The sequence below is a fragment of the Rhinolophus sinicus genome, linkage group LG06, assembly GCF_036562045.2.
Source record: "Rhinolophus sinicus isolate RSC01 linkage group LG06, ASM3656204v1, whole genome shotgun sequence".
Taxonomy (NCBI): Eukaryota; Metazoa; Chordata; class Mammalia; order Chiroptera; family Rhinolophidae; genus Rhinolophus; species Rhinolophus sinicus.
The window spans coordinates 120,915,459-120,938,214 of NC_133756.1; the positions used below are offsets into that span (position 1 = coordinate 120,915,459).

The 22,756-nt window shown below is 48.8% G+C and overlaps 1 pseudogene; it reads left to right on the forward strand.

Annotated features, from left to right (window-relative positions):
• The first annotated feature begins 112 nt into the window (after nucleotides 1-112).
• On the forward strand, nucleotides 113-22,525 carry LOC141572336 (short transient receptor potential channel 2-like; annotated as a pseudogene).
• The last annotated feature ends 231 nt before the right edge of the window (nucleotides 22,526-22,756 follow it).

Here is a 22,756-nt window from a genome sequence, read left to right on the forward strand (position 1 = left end):
AATGGTGGCTGGGGATAGAGGGTTATGGGCTCAAAGGCAGAAGAGTGAGGGAGGCCCCAAAACAAAGGGGGTTGAAACTCGGAGTCACAGCCTCTCCACTCCTTCGTCCAGCCACAGCCTAACTGGACTGAGATGGTGAACAAAAAGCTGAAGTTCCCTCCTCTGCTCCTCAGTGCCATCCAGAAGGGGCGGCGGGGCCTTGTGCAGCAGCTCCTGGAGTCAGGGGTTGAGACCACCGGCGGTGGGCCAGGCGGACCCCTGCGGAATGTGGAGGAGGCTGCGGACTGCTCCTGGAGGGAAGTTCTCAATCTGGCCATCCGCGTGGGCCACTAGGCCATCACTGATACGCTGTTAGCCAATGTCACGTTTGACTTCCGGCAGATCCACGAGGCACTTGCTAGTGACAGTGGACACAAACCAGCCAGCGGTGGTGCATCGCCTGCTGGCCCGGCTAGAACAGGAGAAGGGCCGCAAAATGGACACCAAGACTTTCCCACTGGCTTTCTTTGACTCATCAATCGATGGCTCCTGCTTTGCGCCTGGTGTCACTCCGCTCACCCTGGCCTGCCAGAAGGACCTGTCTGAGATAGCACAGCTGCTCATGGACCAGGGCCCCACCACTGCCCGGCCCCACCCCGGCCCCTGCGCCTGCCTCGAGTGCAGCAACGCCCGCCTCTGACCTGCTGAAGTTCTCCCTGTCCCGCATCAGCACCGACCGTGGCATTGTCAGCAGGGCCCACCTCTCACTGGCCAGTGAGGACGCCATGCTGTCTGTCTTCCAGCTCAGCCGAGAGCTCAGGCGCCTTGCACGCAAGGAGCCTGGGTTTAAGGTTCGTTTCTCATACTTGCCCTGCTCTCAGTGCCCAGTATCTGTCCTTCCACGGGGGCATGGTTGCGCATGGCTGTTCTGGGAAGTGGGAAACAACAGAAAGATGATGAGACCTCATTCCGTTCTCATAAAACCTCCATTTTGATGGGGAGTCACAGAATCCTGCCCTGGGGGATTCCTTCCAATGGCAGAGCCATCATTTTAGGGGTACCTTGTCTTATGGGGTGGCCCCACCCTAGGTGCGCCTGGGTCTGCCTGAGGGAGGAGAGAACACAAACAGAAAAGCCACTGGACAGACATAGAGGTGACCTTCGGCAGAACCTGTCCTTTCTGAATACCTACTGCACGGTCTCACCCAGAGCGTGGTGTGTGGGGGCCTCAAGTTTGTCATCACAAGCAGGGAGAGAGCTGACAAGACAGCGTTATTCAGTGTCTATGTGGATGGTTTTACAAGGGCTTCCAAAGCCCAGAAAAGAGGTCAGGAAGCTACAGCTGTTGTGTTCAGGGCAGACTCCTTGGAAGAAGTCTACAAGGAAGAATCACCTACAAGGATTAATCTTGTAGTTGATTTAATACAAGTGATGAGGAGTAGGGAGGGTATTTGTGGGAGGGGTGCAGGCCAGGCAAGGCTCTCACGTAGCAGTAGACTTGGTAATGTGTGCACGGGACTGTGAGGGCAGAGAATGCGTGAGGGAAGACGGGTGCTGCAGGCAGCGCCTGCTCAGGGGCCGTGACCACCACCAGTCCAGTTCCATCCATCACTCATCACTGACATCCCCTCTGCCAGGCACACTTGGTCCCCATGCTCAAGATCACCATTAGTGGGGAAACAGGCAAGGATATTAAAATGAGGCCTAAGGCAGGATGTGGCCTGTGCCGGGCAAGCTCGGCAAAGAGCCTTCTGCTTCCCCTGCAGTCATGTCCAAAGGACTCCCGCCATTCTCACAGCGGGCCGTGGAAGGAGGCAGCAGGAATTAGCTTCTAGGCAGGGGAGCTGAGGCCTGGAAACAGAAGTACCTCACCCAACGTGACACCACCTGAGGGCCAGTGCTGAGACTCACACCTGGCCTCCTGAAATCCTAGGCTGGATTCTGTCTGGAGTTAGGGCCCCGAGTAAAACCGAGGAAAAGATGGGTAGAGAGGAGGCAAGATTTGCCTTGATCACGTCTGCCTCTCCTCAAACTGCCAGCACAGGCTCTCATATAAGGTGCTCAAGAAAAGTAAGTAAATAAACACAAGAAAGGCATGAAGAGTAGAAGTAGAAGTGGGACAGGACGTCGGGGAAAGTAGTACGGGGACAGGCAACGGTGACAAAGGGGTTTGGGTTGAAATGACTGAGTGATGAGACAGAGGCAGCGCCAGAAACGCAAAGTTGACACAGGAGGTACCTTGTAATAGCAAGTAGGAGAGATGAAGTGGCAGAGAAGAAAGGAATGAATGACCCAGGGTGACACCAAGTGTGGGAAGTGATGGCCCAAGGACAGGACAGAGATGGCCCAAGCCCACTGCTGGGAGGGTGGGGTGAGGGTGGTGGGGGATGACTTAATGGGCTGGGTCCACTGGGTGGCAGGCACACATCAACCCGCTTCCCTACAGCCTGAGTACATTGCCCTGGAGTGGCTGAGCCGGGACTACGGCTTTGAACTGCTGGGCATGTGCCAAAACCAGAGGGAGGTCACTGCAGTGCTCAATGACCTGGGTGAGGACAGCGAAACTGAGCCGGAGACTGAAGGCCTGGCCCAGGGCTTTGAGGAAGGCATCCCCAACCTGGCCAGGCTGCGACTGGCCATCAACTACAACTGGAAACGGGTCAGCTGGGCCCTACCGACTGCCCCTGCCCTGGCCCTGACTCCTGACCCCACCGTCTCCAGGTATCCCCACTTCAACCCTCAGCAAGTCCTTTCCCTGCCCTCAGGACCCTCTTAGACTTGATGTTGAGCACGCTTCTATCTAGGCCCTTGGTCCTGTGGGTCTCCCACCCTCCCTTCCTGCCTTCAGTCTAAGGCCCTAACCTCTCCCCAGCCCTTGGAAGTCCCACTGTGCACCAGGACCCAGACATCTGGGTCTTACACTCAGATCTGCCTCTGGCTTGCTGAGTAAGTTGGCCTAGTATTTTCCTGTTGTTAGACTTCAGTATGTCTAGAGATTAGGCGAGATCTCTCAGGGTTTAGCTGTGAAGTGATTCCATTACTCCCTGTCTCATTAGTTGCCCTCCCTCTGAGCTACAGGCAGGCTCCCTTTCTAACCTCCAGCCCCTCCCTCCTCCCTCACACACCTTCAGATATCCTAGTCTACCAGGAGCTTAACCCGAAACCTTCCTTCATAATGACACCAACCCCCAAAACACCAGCCCCCACTTTCCCTGCTCCTCCCCTCCTCAAGACCATTCAGGCTGGTGTCCCACATCTCTAAGACAGGAAACCCTGAGGGTTCTGGGACTTGGGTACCCCATTCCACGTACCACTGCCTGACTTAGATTCAAGAATGTGGGATCCGGAGAGTCTAAGAAAATCTGAGTTCAGCTTCTCTTTCATAAACTAAGAAACCAAGGCCCAAAGAGAGGTAGGGTCTGCCCAAGGTCACATGGCAAGTGAGTTGCCTCTCTTCTGAGCTGGCTGGCCTGGGGAGAAAGGAAACATGGTTCAACCTCTATGGCACAGAACTAAGGGCTGTGTACCCAACTGGCTCCCCCTTCCTCCTCCCTGCCTGGTGGCTCATACCCCATATCTTCTTAGTTTGTAGCACACCCCATCTGCCAACAAGCCCTGTCCTCCATCTGGTGTGGGAACCTGGCTGGCTGGCATGGAAGCACCACCATCTGGAAGCTCTTTGTTGCCTTCCTCATCTTCCTCACCGTGCCCTTCCTCTGCCTTGGCTACTGGCTGGCGGCCAAGTCCTGGGTACTGAAGATAAAATTAATGATAACTGTCACTTATTGAGCACTTGTTTTTCTGCTTGTTTGTTTGTTCATTTGTTTGTTTTTGAACACTTGTTTTATTCCATGCCCTGGGCTGGGCACTTTGGGAATGTTCCCATTAAGTAACTTGAGGGGGCCCTGGAGGTAGGCATTATACCTCCATTTTATAGGCACGGGGAACAGAAGGGCTGTTTTTGACCAGAGGACACAGTAAATAACAGTCAGGATTTAAGTAAGCTGAGGTTTCTCTGCCTCCAAAGCCTGAATCCTATTACAGCCCTGTACTCTCCTAAAGAGACTCCCACCCTAATTTACAAATTCTTTGGGAGCCCTTTGTGGACCCAGATTATTTGTTCATTCAACAAATATTTCCTCAAGAGCCCGCTGTGAGCCAGGCATTGTGCCTGGTGCTGGGGATATAATGAGGAGCAAGACCTGTCGCTGTTCACCAGGTGAGGCCTCGGGAGAGCTGGCTTCCAGGAAGCAGGAACAGCATGTCTGCAGGCCCAGGGGAAGAAGAATGTAAAGTATTAGAGAAACTGAAAGGAATTCTGTGCTCCTACAGCATAAGTGCAAATAGCAAGTAGAGGGAAGTAGGCAGGGGCCAGATCTCAGAGCTTTCTAAGCAATGATGGAAGCCATTGCAGGCTTTTAATGAGGCGAGCGGCCCCATGAGTCCTGTGTTTTAGAAAGCTCTCTCCACTAGTGGTGTGAAGGATGGATTAGGGGTGAGGGGAGGGAGATTGTCAGAGTGTGTGTGAGAGAGGATGTAGACGTGCCTTTAAGGTTCCTGGCCTGGGTGACCAGCTCATTTTCTAAGATGGGGACACAGGGGGAGAAGGAATGAGTTTGGGATAGAAGGTGATGATTTTATTTTTTAACTGTTGAGATGGAAGAGCCTGTGGGACCTGCCTCGTGTGGTTGGTTGTAAAGGAGACAATAGATAAGAAAGTGTAAGGCCTAATCTATAGAAAGTTCTGCGTACGTGTCTGAATAAGTGAGTAAGTGAAAGGCGGAGTCACACGTGGGCTGAGCATTCGGGAAGTTCTCCCAGGAAGGGGAGAGACATGAACAAGACTCTGAGAGCCACGCTCTCCCTCCTTCCCCACCAAGCTGGGCCACCTGCTAAAGATCCCGGTGCTGAAGCTCCTGCCGCACTCTCTCTCCTACCTGTGGTTGCTCCTCTTCCTGCTGCGCAAGTCCCTGGTAATGGAGACACAGCTGAGTACCTTCTGCGGCCGTAGCCACAGCGTCTGGGAGACGTCACTACACATGGTTTGGGTCACAGGTACATGCGTGGGGCCCTCCTCGCTGTTCTTCATGATAAGTACCCCAGTGGGTACTTTTCACCTGCCCCTGTAGATGCTCCTGAACCTACATCCAGTCCCCTCTGGACTCTAGCATCCCAAGGGACCTTTTCCCTTTACCCCTAATTAGGGGACCTGGTCCTCTGACAGACTCCCTGAGCAAGGACCCAATTCTTCCCCCACCCTGGCACCAGTCGCTACCCACTCTGGAGGTTCCTATCCTCTCACAAGTCAGATACTGGCACATAGGCAGGTGTCTTAGGAAATTACCTCGGTGTAATGGTAGCCTGGCAAGCACAGCACCCGGTAATCCATCCCGAAGGTCATGGACCGGAAAGGCTCACAGACCAAACTAAGGGGCTCGAATCATCCAATTTATTAAATCCATAACTGATGTATTTATGATGGTGGTGTTCTGAGGACCAGAGTTGAGGTTTGAGCAGTGGATGCAACAGCCAGAAATTGCCTGGGCCCAACACTTGCTCTATGGGAGAAACCCAGGGCAAGTATGTCTGACCACCATTGTAGTTTGCCAAATCATCCTGATGAGCAGCTACGACTTTTCTTTGCCATCTTAAGGCAGAGGACCTGTGGGGCCACAATGGCTATCACCAGTGGGGAGCTGATTTAAGATCTGATGAATCCTGAGTGCCTCATCAGCTTCACGTCTATTCAGTGTATCATGAATATTTAGTGTCTGCTATCACTTTCTGTGTATGTTCACACATATATGCTCTACTTTATGTGTTGAATGTGTCACCCAGATAACTAACTCACCCATGCTTAATGTACACGTTCCATCCCGTTGGTTTTCTTTTCTTCTATAGCAGAATTGAGTATTCTCAAACAATTCTTCAAAGCAGTTTCCAAGAATCCCCAGAGCTCTCCTAACCTCTGTATGGCCAGCTCAGCAGGCTGGACTGGTGGCCCCTTCCTCAGCTGTCCTCCATTCATTTAGTCTCGCTTAGTTAGCAATCTCCAAGCCACCAGTACACTCAGCCTCCTACTCCACCCTGCACCCAGCCAGTCAATGATGCCCAAAACGAAGAGGCCCACTACCGACTGAAATCACCTACAGGTGGGAGATTTGTGCGAGTGGAGGGAGGAGGGAAGGGAGAAGTACGGAGACGGAGCCGCGCGGGCGCAGGACGCAGACCTGGCTCAGTGCGCCGAGCTCGCTGCTTCCCGGAACTACCGCAGCTGCGGGAGATCGGACTGCTAGGGCTCCGCCTGGGCTCCACAGGGCTGAGGGGACAGCATATAACACGGCTGAACCCAACGCTCACGGCAGAGACCTCGGAGAAAAGACTGAGGGAAAAAGGCTGAAAACAGTGGTTTAAGCCCGCACTGCCGAGCAGAGAACGGAGCCTTAGGCACTGAGACTAGCCGCCCCCTCCCTCCCCTCCCAGAGCTCGCCCCGCCCCCACCTGCCCGGTGCTAGAAGCGAAACAGTAGCAGTGTCAGATCAAAACAACAGAAAATTTGCTGTTTTGAGATCTGTGGACCGCAAATACAAATTCACAGCCCAACTAGTTCCAGCAAAGGGGAGAGAGCAGTGGAAGCAGGACCGGTTGTGGTGGTGGTCGCCGCCATTGCTCTGGGCCACCTCTCACAACTCACCCCGCCCCTGACTCCACCTATCTGGGCGGATCCCTGCAGGAGTAAACAGAACTGCTGAAATATACGGGCTCTGAATCAGCAGCTGGAAGAGCTTTCGAACATCAAAAGCTCTCCGCATACCCACCGGGACACTGCGCCCTGTGACCTAGACGAACTATTAACAGAGGAGAAGCCCGTCTCCCAGGGAATCCCCCCATTGCGTGAGAAGTTGGAATAGTGCAGAGAAAACATAGCACTACTGTGTGGGAGAAGAAAAATAAGTTGCAGTTGGAGAAATAATAAAACATTCTACCAACAAGTACTGGCAAACAAAAGAAAGACCGCTTTCTATCAACCTGTTGCAGAAGTCACTCCTGTAGATGTCTAGGAAGAGAAATAGTAAACCAGTAATCGCCATGAATAACCAAGGCAACAAGATAGCTCAGAAAGAAAGTGAAAAATCTCCAGAGAAGGCACTTAAAGATACAGAAATATGTGACTTAAATGACAGAGAATTCAAGATTGCAGTTCTGGAAAAACTCAACGAGATACAAGAAAACACAGATAGGCAGTTAAAGGAACTCAGAAACTCAATCAAAGAACAGCATGAGCATTTTACGAAAGAGATTGAAATCTTAAAAAGAACCAAATAGAATTTCTGGAGATTAAGAACTCAATAGAAGAAATTAAGAATGAAATAACCAGCTTAGGTAGTAGAGTTGACCAGATGGAGCAGAGAATCAGTGACATCGAAGATAGAAACCTGGAAATGACACAAATTGAAGAAGAAAGAGACTTGAGACTTAAAAGAAATGAAAGAACTCTACAAGAACTTTCTGACTCCATCAGAAAGAGCAATATAAGAATAATGGGCATACCAGAAGGAGAAGAAAGAGAGAAGGGAACAGAGAATATATTCAAACAAATTGTCGATGAGAACTTCCCAAATTTGTGGACAGAACTGGACCCTCGAATCCAAGAAGCAAATAGAACACCTAGTTACCTCAATCCCAACAGACCTTCTCCAAGGCACATTGTATTGAAGCTGTCTAAAATCAACGACAAAGAAAGAATCCTCAAGGCAGCCAGGGAAAAGAAGACGGTAACTTACAAAGGAAAGCCCATTAGATTATCATCAGATTTTTCAGCAGAAACTCTACAAGCCAGGAGGGAGTGGAACCAAATATTCAAACTATTGAAAGAGAGAAACCATGAGCCAAGAATAATATATCCAGCAAAGATATCCTTTAGATATGAAGGAGGAATAAAGACCTTTCCAGACATACAGAAGCTGAGGGAATTTTCTAATACACGACCTGCACTACAAGAAATACTAAAGGAGGCTATTCGACCACCATCAACAGGGACAATTTGTGGCAAACAAAACTCAAAAAGGGGGAGAGTAAAGGCCTGAACCGAATATGGGAATGGAGAAAGTAAGCGTGCTGAAGAAAATGGAATACTCTAAATATCAAACTTTCTTTTACATAAACTTAAGGGTAACCACTCAAAATAAATCCAGAATTGAAATATATACTGAAATAAAAGAAGAAACAGAGGGAAACATCATAGAATACCACCACACAGAAATAATAGACAACAACAAAAAGTTAAAGAAACAATGGAGACACAACCTTACCAGAAAACTAAGGATAGAATGACAGGAAATCCTCACATATCAATAATCACCCTAAATGTAAATGGACTGAACTCACCAATAAAAAGGCACAGAGTAGCAGATTGGATCAAAAAACTAAACCCAACCATATGCTGTCTCCAAGAGACACATCTCAGCTACAAGGACAAGCATAGACTCAAAGTGAAAGGGTGGAAATTGACACTCCAAGCAAATGGTACCCAGAGAAAATCAGGTGTAGCCATAATGATATCAGATGAAACAGACTTCAAGGTGAAAAAGATAACAAGAGACAAAGATGGACATTTCATAATGGTGAAGGGACTGTACAACAAGAAGACATAACAGTCATCAATATTTATGCCCCCAATCAGGGAGCACCAAATACACCAAGCAACTACTAACAGAACTAAAGGGAGAAATTGACCAAAACACAATTATACTAGGGGACTTAAATACATCATTGACAGCTATGGATAGATCATCCAAACAGAAAATAAATAACGAAATAGTAGCCCTAAATGACACATTAGATGAAATGGACATAATTGACATTTATAGAGCACTTCATCCTAAAACATCAGACTATACATTCTTTTCTAGTGTACATGGAACATTCTCAAGGATAGACCATATATTGGGACATAAAATCAGTCTCAACAAATTTAAGAAGATTGAAATCATACCATGCATATTCTCTGATCACAAGGCTTTGAAATTGGATATCAACTGTAAAAAGAAAGCGGAAAAACACAAATACATGGAGATTAAACAACATACTTTTAAAGAAGGACTGGGTCAAAGAAGAAATTAGAGGAGAGATCAAAAGATACATAGAAACAAATGACAATGAAAATACATCCTACCAAAATTTTTGGGATGCAGCGAAAGCAGTTTTAAGAGGGAAATTTATCTCATTACAGGCCTATCTCAAGAAACAAGAAAACTCCCAAATAAATAACCTCATGTTACACCTTAAAGAACTAGAAAAAGAAGAACAAGTAAAACCCAAGGTCAGCAGAAGAAAGGAAATAACAAAAATTAGAGCAGAACTAAATGAAATAGAGAACAAAAAGACAATAGAAAAAATTAATATGACAAAGAGCTGGTTCTTTGAAAAGATTAACAAAATTGACAAACCCTTGGCTAGACTTACTAAGATAAAAAGAGAGAACACACTGATTAACAAAATCAGAAACGTAAAAGGGGAAGTTATCACGGACACCACAGAAATACAAAGGATCATCCAAGAATACTATGAAGGACTATATGCCACCAAATTCAACAACCTAGAAGAAATGGACAAGTTCTTAGAAACATATAGCCTTCCAAGGCTGAACCATGAAGAACTGGAAAATCTAAACAGACCGATCACCAGTAACGAAATTGAATCAGTCATCCAAAACCTTCCCAAAAGCAAAAGTCCGGGACCAGATGGCTTCACTAGTGAATTCTACCAAACCTTCAAAGAGGATCTAATACCAATTCTGCACAAACTCTTCCAAAAATTGAAGAAGAGACAGTACTCCCTAACTCATTTTATGAGGCCAACATTACCCTGATACCAAAACCTGGTAAGGACAGCACAAAAAAGAAAACTACAGACCAATATCTCTGATGAATACCGATGCAAAAATCCTAAATAAAATTCTAGCAAATCGAATACAACAATGCATTAAAAAGATTATTCATCACGACCAAGTGGGGTTCATCCCGGGGCACAAGGATGGTTCAACATACGAATCCATCAATGTGATACATCACATAAACAAAATAAAGGACAAAAATCATATGATTATATCAATTGATGCAGAAAAGCATTTGACAAGATACAACATCCATTTATGATTAAAACACTTAATAAAATGGGTATAGAAGGAAAATACCTTAACATAATAAAGGCCATATATGACAAGCCCTCTGCTAATCTCATAATTAATGGAGAAAACCTGAAGCCCTTTGCTCTACGTTCAGGAACACGACAGGGATGTCCCCTATCACCTCTGCTTTTCAACATAGTGTTGGAAGTCCTTGCCAGAGCAATCAGGCAAGAGAAAGAAATAAAAGGCATCCAAATTGGGAATGAAGAAGTTAAATTATCACTCTTTGCAGATGACATGATGCTATATACAGGAAACCCTAAAGACTCCACCAAAAAGCTATTAGAAACAATCAACAAATACAGTAAAGTTGCTGGCTACAAAATCAATGTACAAAAGTCCATCGCTTTGCTATATACTAACAATGAAATCTCATAAAAAGAAATACAAAAAACAATTCCTTTTGCAATTGCAACAAAAAGAATAAAATACCTAGGAATAAACTTAACCAAGGATGTGAAAGCCCTATATGCTGAAAACTATAAGACATTTTGAAAGAAATTGAAGAAGACACAAGGAAATGGAAAGACATTCCGTGCTCATGGATTGGAAGAATCAACATAGTTAAAATGGCCATATTACCCAAAGCAATATACAGATTCAATGCAATCCCCATCAAAATCCAATGGCATATTTTAAAGAAATAGAACAAAAATACATCAGATTTGTTTGGAACCACAAAAGACCCCGAATAGCCAAAGCAATCTTAAGAAAAAGAACAATAATGGAGGTATCACACTTCCTGACTTTGGCTTGTACTACAGGGCTACAATAATCAAAACAGCATGGTATTGGCAGAAAAACAGACACATAGACCAATGGAATAGAATTGAGAACCCAGAAATAAAACCACATAAATATGGACAGATAATTTTTGACAAAGAAGCTAAAACATACAATGGAGCAAAGACAGCCTCTTCAATAAATGGTGCTGGGAGAATTGGATAGCCACGTGCAAAAGAATGAAACTGGACTGCTATTTGTCACCATGTACCAAAGTTAATTCAAAATGGATCAAAGACTTAAGCATAAGACCTGACACAATAAACTGCATAGAAGAAAACATAGGTACTAAACTTATGGACCTTGGGTTCAAAGAGCATTTTATGAACTTGACTCCAAAGGCAATGGAAGTAAAAGCTAAAATAAACGAATGGGACTATATGAAACTTAAAAGCTTCTGCACAGCAAAAGAAACCATTGACAAAATAAAGAGGCCACCAACTGAATGGGAGAAGATTTTTGCAAACAGTGCCTCCGATAAGGGGCTAGTATCCAGAATATACAGGGAATTCATGCAACTCAGCAACAAGAAAACAGACAACCCAATTGAAAGATGGGCAGAGGACTTGAGGAGACATTTCTCCAGGGAGGACATACAGATGGCAAATGGACATGTGAAGGGGTGCTCAACATCACTGATCATCGGAGAGATGCAAGTCAAAGCCACAATGAGATATCGCCTCACCCCAGTCGGAATGGCTGTCATCAACAAGACAAACAGTGACAAGTGTTGGAGAGGCTGTGGAGAAAAGGGAACCCTCATGCACTGTTGGTGGGAGTGCAGACTGGTGCAGCCGTTATGGAGGGCAGTGTGGAGGTTTCTCAAAGAATTACGAATGGAATTGCCATATGACCCAGCAGTCCCTCTTCTGGGTGTCTACCCAAGAAGTCTGAAAACATTTAGAGATGGAGACACGTGTGCTCCAATGTTCATTGCAGCTTTGTTTACGGTGGCCAAGACATGGAAACAGCCAAGATGTCCTTCGATGGATGAGTGGATGAAGAGGTTGTGGTATATATACACAGTGGAATGCTGTTCGGCAGTGAGAAAAGATGATATGGGAACGTTTGTGACAACATGGATGGATCTTGAGAGAGTAATGCTGAGCGAAACGGGTCGGACAGAAAAAGCAGAGAACCGTGTGATTTCACTGATATGTGGTGTATAAACCAGGAATGACAAGAGAACAGGACAAACAGGTGGGAGGCAGAAGCTCATAGACACAGACAATAGTTTGGTGGTTGCCAGAGGGTAACGGGGGCGGGGGGTGGGGGGTGGGAGATGGGGGTAGGGGGGATCGAATGTATGGTGATGGAAGGAGAACTGACTCTGGGTGGTGAACACACAATGGGATTTATGGATGATGTAATACAGAATTGTACACCTGAAATCTATGTAATTTTACTAACAATTGTCACCCCAATAAATTTAATTTAAAAAAAAAGAAAAAAGAAAAAATCAGTCCAAGGGGAAAAGTTTCTCATCCAGTTATTTACTAAACATTACTGACCTGTGCTGGGTGGAGATGAAACCAATACAGTTCCTGTCCATGGGGGAAGAAAAGTCTTAAACAAAACTCCTCATTTCTTCTGGCAGTACACACTCCCTGCTGCCCCACTGTGAGCGAAGCCCTGAGAATACAAAGATAAATTAATACGGTTCCATCCATCCATTCAACATACATTACTGAGCATCCCCCCACCATGACGAGGTACTCGCCTGCGGGGAGACTGATTCCGTTCCTGACCACATCTTGCTCCTGCTTGTCTCCAGGCCTGTGCTCATTCACTTTTCCCAGAGCACTCTCCCCTTGCCACACTGCCCCCTGCCCTGCCTGTTCGGAAGCTTTTCTGGGCCCCCAGATCAGAGTGAGAATCCACTCCCGTAACAGCCTGTGTTCCGCTGCTCCTCAGCCTTAGAATTTCCCCCATGGGTTGTCACTGCCTGGCTACCTGACTGTCTCCCTCACTAGGAGGGAGGCAGGGACTCTATCTGTCCTATTCACCACAGGATCCCATGGGCACATGGTAGGAACTTAGTAAATATTTGCTTCATAATGACTACTGGGCCTTGTTTTGGGCACTGGGGACAAGGAGATGAATTTGACATGGTCCCTGCCCTTGAGGGGCTCCAAGTTCAGGGGAGGTGAAGAGATTTCGTGCAGTGCCGCACAGTGAAGGCATCGCAGGCCCCTGAAGAGAGCTGTAAGGACTCAACAGGAAGCAACTCCCTCCCCCGCTTAGGGAAGGCCTCACAGAGGAGATAGTATGTGACCTGGGCCACAAAGGTGAGCCTGACTTCAAAAGGGTGTGGAAGGGCATTCGAGGCAGACAGAACCATGTGTGGAAAAGCACATGCTTGTATCCAGAGACTGGAGAAGGGTACAATGTGGCAGGGTCACCTGGATAATGGGGTCCAACTCCCAAGACCCTTCATCCACAGGTCTGGTGCTGGGCCTCAGGCTGATTGATAATTTGGAGCCACTTCAAATCAATATTCTTTAAATATTTGTCCAATATTTATTTAGTGGAGGGCAAGGAGAAACAGATTTGGATCATTCTCTCCCAATAGCCGGCCTCTCCCAGGTGTCACTCACTTTGAATGTCCGCTCCCTGGGACCATTGGTGCTGGCCACACCACAGATGAGTCTACATCAGCCAGGAGTTCTTTTTATTTTCACATAAGATCACTTTGTACTTAAGTAGATTAAATATTTACATTTTATTCAGTTTAGCCCTCCCCACCACCACCACCATGGACAGGTATCCCCCACCGTAACCTAGCTCCGACCTGGAAGGAGGCGGAGACCAGTTCTGCTTCATCCTGTCCTGGCCCCCTGCCACCCCCTTCAGGCTTCCTATGGTTTGGGTGTAAGGATGTGTGGATCGAGGGCCTGTGCAGTTACGTCCTGGACTGGTGGGACTTCCTGGGCGTGGTCATCCTGTCGCTGTACCAGGCCGCCTTTGCACTACGCCTCCTCTTGGCTGGGCTTGCCCTGCAGAGATGCCCCCAGTGGGGCTGCCTGCCACTATTGCACCACAGCTGGTGAGTGCTCCCCAACTCGGCTCCACATCCCCCAATACCTTCTCTTCTTCGGCTTTCAGCCTCAGTTCTCATTCCACCCTGCACAGAGAGAAGTGAGAGGCGCAGCGAGGACCCCCAGTTCTGGCGTAGGTGATCTTTGCTGTCACCAGCATGCTCAGTGTCACCCGCCTGGCCTACATTCTGCCGGCCCACGAGTCACTGGGCACTGGGCAGATGTCCATTGGCAAGATGACTGATGCCATGATCTGGTGTGTACTGTCCGGGCTCAGAGCACCCTCCCCTCTGATGGGCTCCACTTGCACTGGACCTCCTTCTGAAATTCCCCAGCTCTAGTTAGCACAGGGGTTCTTAACTCAGGTTCCTTGCATAGGCTCCAGAGACCTCTGAGAACCCAAAACTATAGGCAAAATTTGGGGTGTAAATGTACACGTCTCTGCACAGAGGGTCTATAGCTCTCATCTAATTCTCAGAGAGTCCCATGGCCCCACAAAAGATTAGGAACCACTGATAGCAGAAAGAGCCTTTAGCTGAGAGTTCCAGTCTCAGTTCTGTCACTGTCTCCATGACTCCTTCTGGGGTTCAGTTTTCCCACCTTTGTGGTAAAGGCACTGGACTTGGGTCACTTTGGACCCTTCCCACTACACAGCTGCTCTTTGCACCCATGCCATTATTTAGACTCCTTAGTGCTCATCATCTAATCATTACAGCCTAACCTGGCCTCTCGCCCTAATCAGAGCCCATAGTTCGTGCTGGCTGCTTTGGGAATCCCACCTGAGGTGGGACTGGAGTGGGTGCCCTTGGTTCTGTCTATGAATACCTTCAGTTCGGCACAGCTTGAAGAAGAACCTCCCACCCCACCCGAGACCCTCCTGTCCTGTTGCAGCTAAGTCATCCTCACATGTGGTGATCAGTGCTGACTCTCTGGCTGTCACTCATTCCTGTACCATAGCTCAGCATCTCTATCCTTCCCTGGGAGACTGGCCTATCCCAGCTTTGCTGCTTGAACTCAGTACCCTTTATTCCTGGGAGAGCTACTTTAGCACCCACTTTAAATCCCTTCTCATTTCCCACCCCCTAATTTCCCCATCCTTAATAGTAACCAAACTGAAAACTTGTCAGTTAGACAGGCTGAGCCTGAAAGGTCATCACCCCCATCCCTCTTCCCAGAGCTTGACTTCTCCTAGTGTGGAGACCTGCTCTGATCCTCCCCTATTCCACCCCCTGCCAGGTTCATATTCACCCTCATGATCATCCTGTGTGGCCTCAACAGCATCTATGTGCTCTACCAGGAGACAGAGTGGCTGGGCAAGTATGCCCGGGCAGAGGCAGGACTGGCAGGTGGGGTCTGAGACCGTGCAGCTTGGAGCTTAGTGATCACACCTTTTTTACCCCCTCCTCCCTCATCTATTCACTTAATAATTAATTCTCTGGTTTGGTGAATCACTCTCTCATTGATTTACACTCATTCATTTATTCATTTACTCATTCATTTACCCACACATTCACTTTCTCTCAAAACTTTTTATTTTGAAAAATATCAATCCTATGAAAAAGTTAAAAGCACAACGAATACCCATATACCCGTCACCTAGCTTCACTGGTTATTAATGTGTGTGTTTTTTATTTTGTTTTGTTTTCTTGACTAATCTATTGCTCTTTATTCTTTTTTCCCCTGAAACATTTAAAAGCTAGTTGCACACATCATGACACTTCACCCCTAAATAGTTCAGAACGTGTCCTAAGATCATAACCACAAAAAATTTAATATTGGTTCTGCAATGTTATTTACTATGTAGCCCTTATTCAAATTTCCCCAGTTGCCCAAAAAAAGGTCTTTCTAGTTTTTAAAAAAACCGCAATCCAATCTGGGATCATGTATTGCATTTTGTTGTCATATCTGTTTAGTCTCCTTTAATCTAGAACCTTCCCTCTACCTTTTCTTTGTCTTTCATGACAAACGAATTTTTGGAAGAGTGCAGACCAAGTTATATTGTAGAGAGTATTCCACAGTTGGGATTTACCTATTTACTTATTACTGGATTCAAGCTAAGCAATTTGGGCAAGACCACAACCTAGCCAATGATGTGTACTTTTCATCACATCACTTTGGGAGACACACGATGTTAGTTTAGCACATTGGAGAGGTAGTTCAGAGCATGTGACAAGCAGAAGTACAACACATCAGATCAGCATTCAGAAAGAACACCTTAGATACAATGTAGAGTGTGGGATAACAAGAGAGAGATTGAGGTCAGAGACCAGTTGCAGAGGTTGTTGCAATAGTCAAGGCCTGAACTGGTGCTAAAATAGAGGGAATAAGACAGATTTGCAAATAAATACAATAGAAGACAGAATGTGGTCAGGTCTGTGAGTGACTCATAGACATGCACTTTTTCCCCCCCCTTCTTCCGCCTCCCCACCCCCCACCCCACCCCCTTCTGGTTCAAGCCATTGTTTCTCAGTCTAGTTGTGTAGGACACAGCGCCCTGGCCCATGCTGGTATTATGAGCCTTGCGCTCCCCCACCGCTGACGCAGTTGGTAGCCGGTCGCTCACAGCAGCTCACCACTCATGGCAACTTGCCACTCACGGCAGCTTGCCACTCACACTGGCCACTGGCCACTCCTGGCAGCACATAGCAGCCTGCGGCAGCCCACCGGCAGCTCACAGTGACCTCCAGCTGCTCATAGCAGCCCATCTCCAGGGAGAGCCGTAGTTCACAATCTCAGCTGTAGAGGGCGCAGCTCACTGGCCCATGTGGGACTCAAACCGCGACCCTGTCGTTCAGAGCTCACGCTCTAACCAACTGAGCCATGCAGCTGCTCCCAGCAACAGATTTTTAACTGGTCTGCATTCCCCCACTCTCTCATCTGCTTCCCTTCTATTCTACTCACAGCAGCCAGGAGTGATCTTTTCAATTGTAAATCAGATGTCACCCCTTTGCTTAGAACTCTTCATAGCTTCCTAATGCTCATAGACCATGGTAAGGATCTTTGTTTCTCTCTTACAAGGTCCTGCATGACCTGGTTTGTCCCTACTTACCTTTCACAAGCCTCTGTCTCACAAGCCTCTCTGTCCCTTGCCCTCCCAGACCAGCTATGCTGGCTTTCTCTCAGTTCCTCAAATGCCCCCAGGCTTCTCTGCCTTGGGAATGCTCTTCACATCTTTCCCTTTCTCTCACCTGGCTGATTCCCATGGATCATTCAGGGCTCAGCTTGAATGCTTTTCAAAGAAGCTTTCTGCAGCACCCAGATTAGGTCATAACATCTCTTACTGCTTCTTCATAGCACTTACTACAATTTTAAAATGTTGGCATAATGAGTGTCCATCTCTCCTCCCATCCCCTAGAACAAAGGGTCCTTGAAGACAGTGACCATTCTTGTCTTGTTCACGACTATATCCTTAGCACCCATATCATGACTATAAATACTGCTCAATAAATACTGGTTGACTGAAAGAATGAGAGCTGGAGCTCAGAAATCGTGTTTGTGTGGGCTTCACGGAAGCAGAATGAATGTCTTTGGCTGGGCCCTGGAGGGTGAGGCGGACTACCTCTGGTTGGCACTCAGGCCCCTCTCCCACTGCTCACATCCTACCCTTTGTCCCAACATGTCAGTTTCAGTGAGACCATCCAGTTTCTGTTCGGGACCATGGTCAGTGTGGAGCACAGCGTGGTCGCCATGCCTCAGTTTCTGGTACGTGACTCCGTGGCCAGGCCCTCTCAGGCATCTTCACCGTGATCATGGTCACTGTGCTGCTCAACATGCTCATCGCCATGACCACCATCCCCTTCCAGAAGATTGAGGTGAGTAAACTGAGGCCAGCTTAGGCCGGGAGAGGGAGGAAGGGCTACAGAGAAACAGGATACAAGTCGTCGAGACATTCAGGGTCCTGCTCTGCCTCTGCGATCCCCTTGTTTTGTGACTTGAGGCAAGTTTTCCTCTCTAGGCCTCATGTTCCTCATCTTACAGATGAGGGTCTTGGTAATGCTATTAGTTTCTCCAGACTCAGGTCTAGTGCTCTCTCCACTTTATGGTTGGGAGGAAGGGTGCGCTGTGGAAAAGTAGGTGGGGACATGAGAAGGGAGAGGGAAGGCGATGGATAGGTTAGGGTTTGCGGCTAGAGAAATGGCTGGGCAGGAATCGGATGTCAGAAAGATGGAAAAGAGGAAAGGGGAAAATAGGGGAAATATGGGTGATGGACGATGACAGAGATAAGAATGAGGAGAAGAAAGTGGTTGGCACACTAGGGAAGAAGAGATGTGAGGATGGGGGGAAATGAGGCAGCCTGAGTGGCCAGGAGGGCTGGGTACCAAAGTGGTCCTTGCAGAGCCCCCTACCTCCTGCCACAGGACGATGCCGACGTGGAATGGAAGTTTGCTCACTCCAAGCTCTACCTGTCCTACTTCTGAGAGGGCCTGATGCTACCTGTGCCCTTCAACATCCTGCCCTCCCCGAAGCTGTCTTCTACTTTCTCAGGTGATGACCTCGGAGCTCTCACTCCCAACTCCCAAGCACCCAGCACCGCCACCCTAGCTCCTGCCCCCATTTCCCTAGACTCTGTCCTCTGACTAACCTCTTCCTGCCATCCAAATCTCTCAGGAGAATTTTCCTGTTCATTTGCTGTTGCTGCTCCTGCTGCAAAACCAAGAAGCCAGACTATCCCCCAATCCCAATCTTTGTAAGTACCTCATCTGCTTGGTGTTGGTTCTCACATCAGGCCTTCAGCTGTATTGTGTCACGCGGGGTGTAATGCGGGGTCTCTGGTCCAGCTGCCTTCATAAGAATGCAGGATATGGTGAGGCCAAAAAGGAACAACAATGGAGCCATAGATAGGGGAGTCATACCACTATAGTCTTGCTGGCGGCTGGGTTGGAGACATAGGGAGCAAACATCCGCCAGTACCCCAACAAGGGGTCTTCCTGCACCCCAGTCTCTCTGGCGGCCAAGCGAGACACAGGAAGTAGGCTCCACATGATCCGCAATCTGCCATCCGGTTCCCTGCCTGCCTGCCTGCCGACCGACCAACCAACCGACCGACCGACCGACCGACCGACCGACCGACCGACCAACCAACCAACCAACCAACACGGGCACAGCACTTTTATCAGTGGCTAATTGGCTAACTGGTTACAGCTGATGGCCAACTAGTCACAGCTGATGGCCATCTACTATCCAAGCCAGCACCTTTCCATGTGAGGCCGAGAGCCTGGAAACTGCTCTCTGGGACTCTGTCCCCACAAGCTCCAGACAAAAGTTTTTGCCCTGGGCCAAGACATGGCTGAACATTTCCCCCACCTTCTTCCACCTCTCCCTGCCCCCCATCCCCACCAATCCGGTCCGCCCCCTTCCCTCCTCTCCCCCCCCCCTGACTCCGTTTCAAGCCACTGTTTCTCAGTCTAGTTGTGGAGGACACAGATCCCTGGACCATGCTTGTGTTATGAACCTTGCATTCGCCCTGGCTTAGGCTGTCGGTCGCCACTTGTGGGTCAGGCAGCTGACAACTCATGATGGCTGCTGACCACTCACGTTGGCTACCAGCCACTCACGCTGGCTATCAACCACTCACACTGGCTATCAGCCACTCACGCTGGCTATCAGCCACTCACGCTGGCTATCAGCCACTCACGCTGGCTATCAGCCACTCACGCTGGCTATCAGCTGCTCCTGGCAGCATACGGTAGCCCACTGCAGCACTCAGCAGCCCGTGGCAGCTCACGCCCACCTCCGGCTACTCACGGCAGCCCAGCTCCAGGGAGAGCCGTTGTTCACAATCTTAACTATAGAGGGAGCAGTTAACTGGCCCATGTGGGAATCGAACCAGCAACCTCAGCGTTAGGAGCACGGTGCCCCAACCACCTGAGCCACTGAGGCACTGGGCCAGCCCCTGGTTGAACATTTAAAAAAAACATGTCAAGAAGCTGAGTAAAAAATGCCCCACAGGCTGGGAGACTCAAAGGGTGACAGAGGCCTGAGAGAGGAGGCCCGGACTCCCAGGGGCTCACCTACCTCTCATTATCTGCTGTCTAACTCGTCTGGATTGCCATGGGAGCCCCTTCCTAATTCAGACCAGCAGGACTGTAGGGGGTTCTGTCTGTTCCCCTTACAATGTGTTACCTGAGGATCTCTAAGCCAGGGCCTCCAGGTCAGCTCTTCGAGGCCACAGGCCAACTCTGGAGCTCCGAGGTCCCTGGATTCCCAGGTGAAGAATGCCTTTCCTAATCTGGTTGGTCAACAGTTTGTTCAACAAACACTTACCCAAGCACACCTATACCGGAAATAAAGCTATCCATAATGGTGTTCCTTCTGGGTGATAACTGTCTAGAATAGCAGAAGGAAACAGGCTGTAATTATATAAGAAAACAAGCCTATGATCGGAGGAAGCACAGACGAGAGGTCCCAGACCCAGACTCGTGAATCAGGGAGCTTTCCAGGGATGCCCAACCTGGGAAGGAGGCATGATTACCATCTCTGTTTTAAATTTGGACATACTCAGGCCTGAAAAAGTTGAGTAACTTGCCTGAGACACATAGCTGCTAAATGACTGAACTGGGATTTCAGCCTATGTCTTCTGAGACCAGCCCTTTGCCTATTCTCTTTACCTCTGCTCTCTCCTTTACCTGCTTCATATATCCTACTTGCCCTCCTGGTACTATCCTGAGGCCTAAAACTGGACCCAGACCCATCATTCTAATTTGCATGATGATTTCCATCTTGTATGTGTGAGCAGGTCTGTGCAGGTGCCTCCCCACACCCCCTAGGTTCCCCCTCTGCAGAGTTTGAAGGACAGGGTTAACCTGGACTAATTCGAGAATACCAAGGTCGGGTTGGTAGCAGGAGAGAGAACTCAGCTCTGCCCTGCTCAATATTTCTGTCTCTGCCCACTCCCCCCTCCACCTCCCAACCCTCACCCCACCACCCAACTCCTGGCCTCCATCCTTCTACGTTCCAGGATCACGCCAGGGTCTAGATGTGTGGCATTCAGGGACAGAAAAGTCTGCACAGACTTGGCCTCCATCCTTCATTGCCTGGGGGAGGGAGCAGTGATTAGAGAAAGGCTGGGGTGGAGAATCTCTCTCACCTTCCTGTCTTCCCATCCCAGACCAATCCTGGGGCAGGGGCAGGGCCTGGGGAGGGAGAGGTGGATCCTATCGCCTTCGAGTGATCAAGGCCCTGGTCCATAGAGACCGCACGGGAGGAGTTCCAGGAGATCTGTCGGAAAGGTTAGTCGCTCACCTCCACGCTTACCGTATGCCTGTTCCTTGCTCCTCTGGGATAAATGCACCACACCAGACTCACACCCCTCATCCAGCCTGCAGTCATGTGTGACCCCATCCTTTCACGCCCTTGGAAGCTACAACCTGCACACTGTGGCCCCTTGACTCAATTACCCTCTGACCTATCAGACATTTATTCTGCTTCACTCCTGCCTTCATTTATGTGTTCATTTATTCTCTCACTCACTCCTTTAGTCATTCATTCACTTACTCCTTCAACCAACATTTTTTGCCATGTCCCCTTTGTTCCAGGCCTTTTCTTGGAGGGAGGGGGACTGTGTAGAGCAGGGACAACAGAGGAAGCTTTCAGTCTGGTGAGGAAGAAAAACCATCTGACTAGGCAGAACGTGCTTAGCTAAGAGAGACATAAACCGCAGTGGGACCCAAAGGCTAGAAAGAGCCTATCATTTTGAGAGGCTCGTGGGAAGGCAGAAGGACAGAGTATCAGAAGTTGGAGAAAGAAGAGGTGGGATTTGAACTGGGCCTGAGGATGAGGATGAGCTGGACAGGTGAAGATGGGGGAAAGGGCTAACAGGGCAGATGTACAAACCTCCACCCGCTAAACACTTTCCCATCCCTGGGACTCCTGATCCCTTCCCTGGCCCACAAAACTTTCCTTCTTTGTGTCTTCTAAACTCACCACCACTGGCCTGGCCGCTCAGATTCATCTGCCCCAGCCTCAGCCTGCCACCTGACCCCCAGCCCGAAAGGCAGTCTCTCACTCCCTCCACTTCTCCTCTCAGGAATCCCAGTAATGTTGTCACCTGCGGTTCTGATGAGGGTAGAAGTGGCACAGGGAAGGTTCCTCTTCTGAGAGACCTCCCATCAATACTCCCACAAGCCTCCCACAGACCTGGACAACAGACGGACAGAGCTGACCAAGCCTGTCTCTCCACTGCAAAGTGAAGTAGCTGATGTGGGGCGGACTCTCGGGGGGGGGGGGGGACACCCCGGCCCCCCTACGGTGCCAGCATCCTCAGTTGCTACATCACTTGAGTACACAACACCTTCAGAACCTGGGGCCCCCCATCCCCGAGACCCCCGAGTTGACAGTGCCAGGGATTGTGGGGACCCAAGTATCTTTAGAAACTGGGCTTCAGGACACTGGATGGGCTGGGACTCCAGCTTCTGGTGAGTCTGGACCTTCCTCTCCAGCTCATGTGCTAGTGCACAGACAGCAGGAATCAGAGGGGGCTGGGGACCTGCCCCAGGTGGAAGATTTGGGAACCAAGGTGGGGGGGGGGGGGTCCTGATGCAGTGAGAAGGTCTCTTCTTCTGTTGCTGAGCAGAGTAACCTAGAGGGTGGAGGTCATTTAATAGGAGCCCAGGCTGCTTTCCTTGCCTCAATAAAGTTTCTGTTTAGGATGTCAGATGCCCCCAGTGTGTGTGAGAATCTCTGTCTCTCGATGTTTTCAGATCCCTTCCCTCCTTCCCCTGAAAGGGACCCTAGTGGGAGCAGAGCAGAGAGAAATGGCTTGCTATGG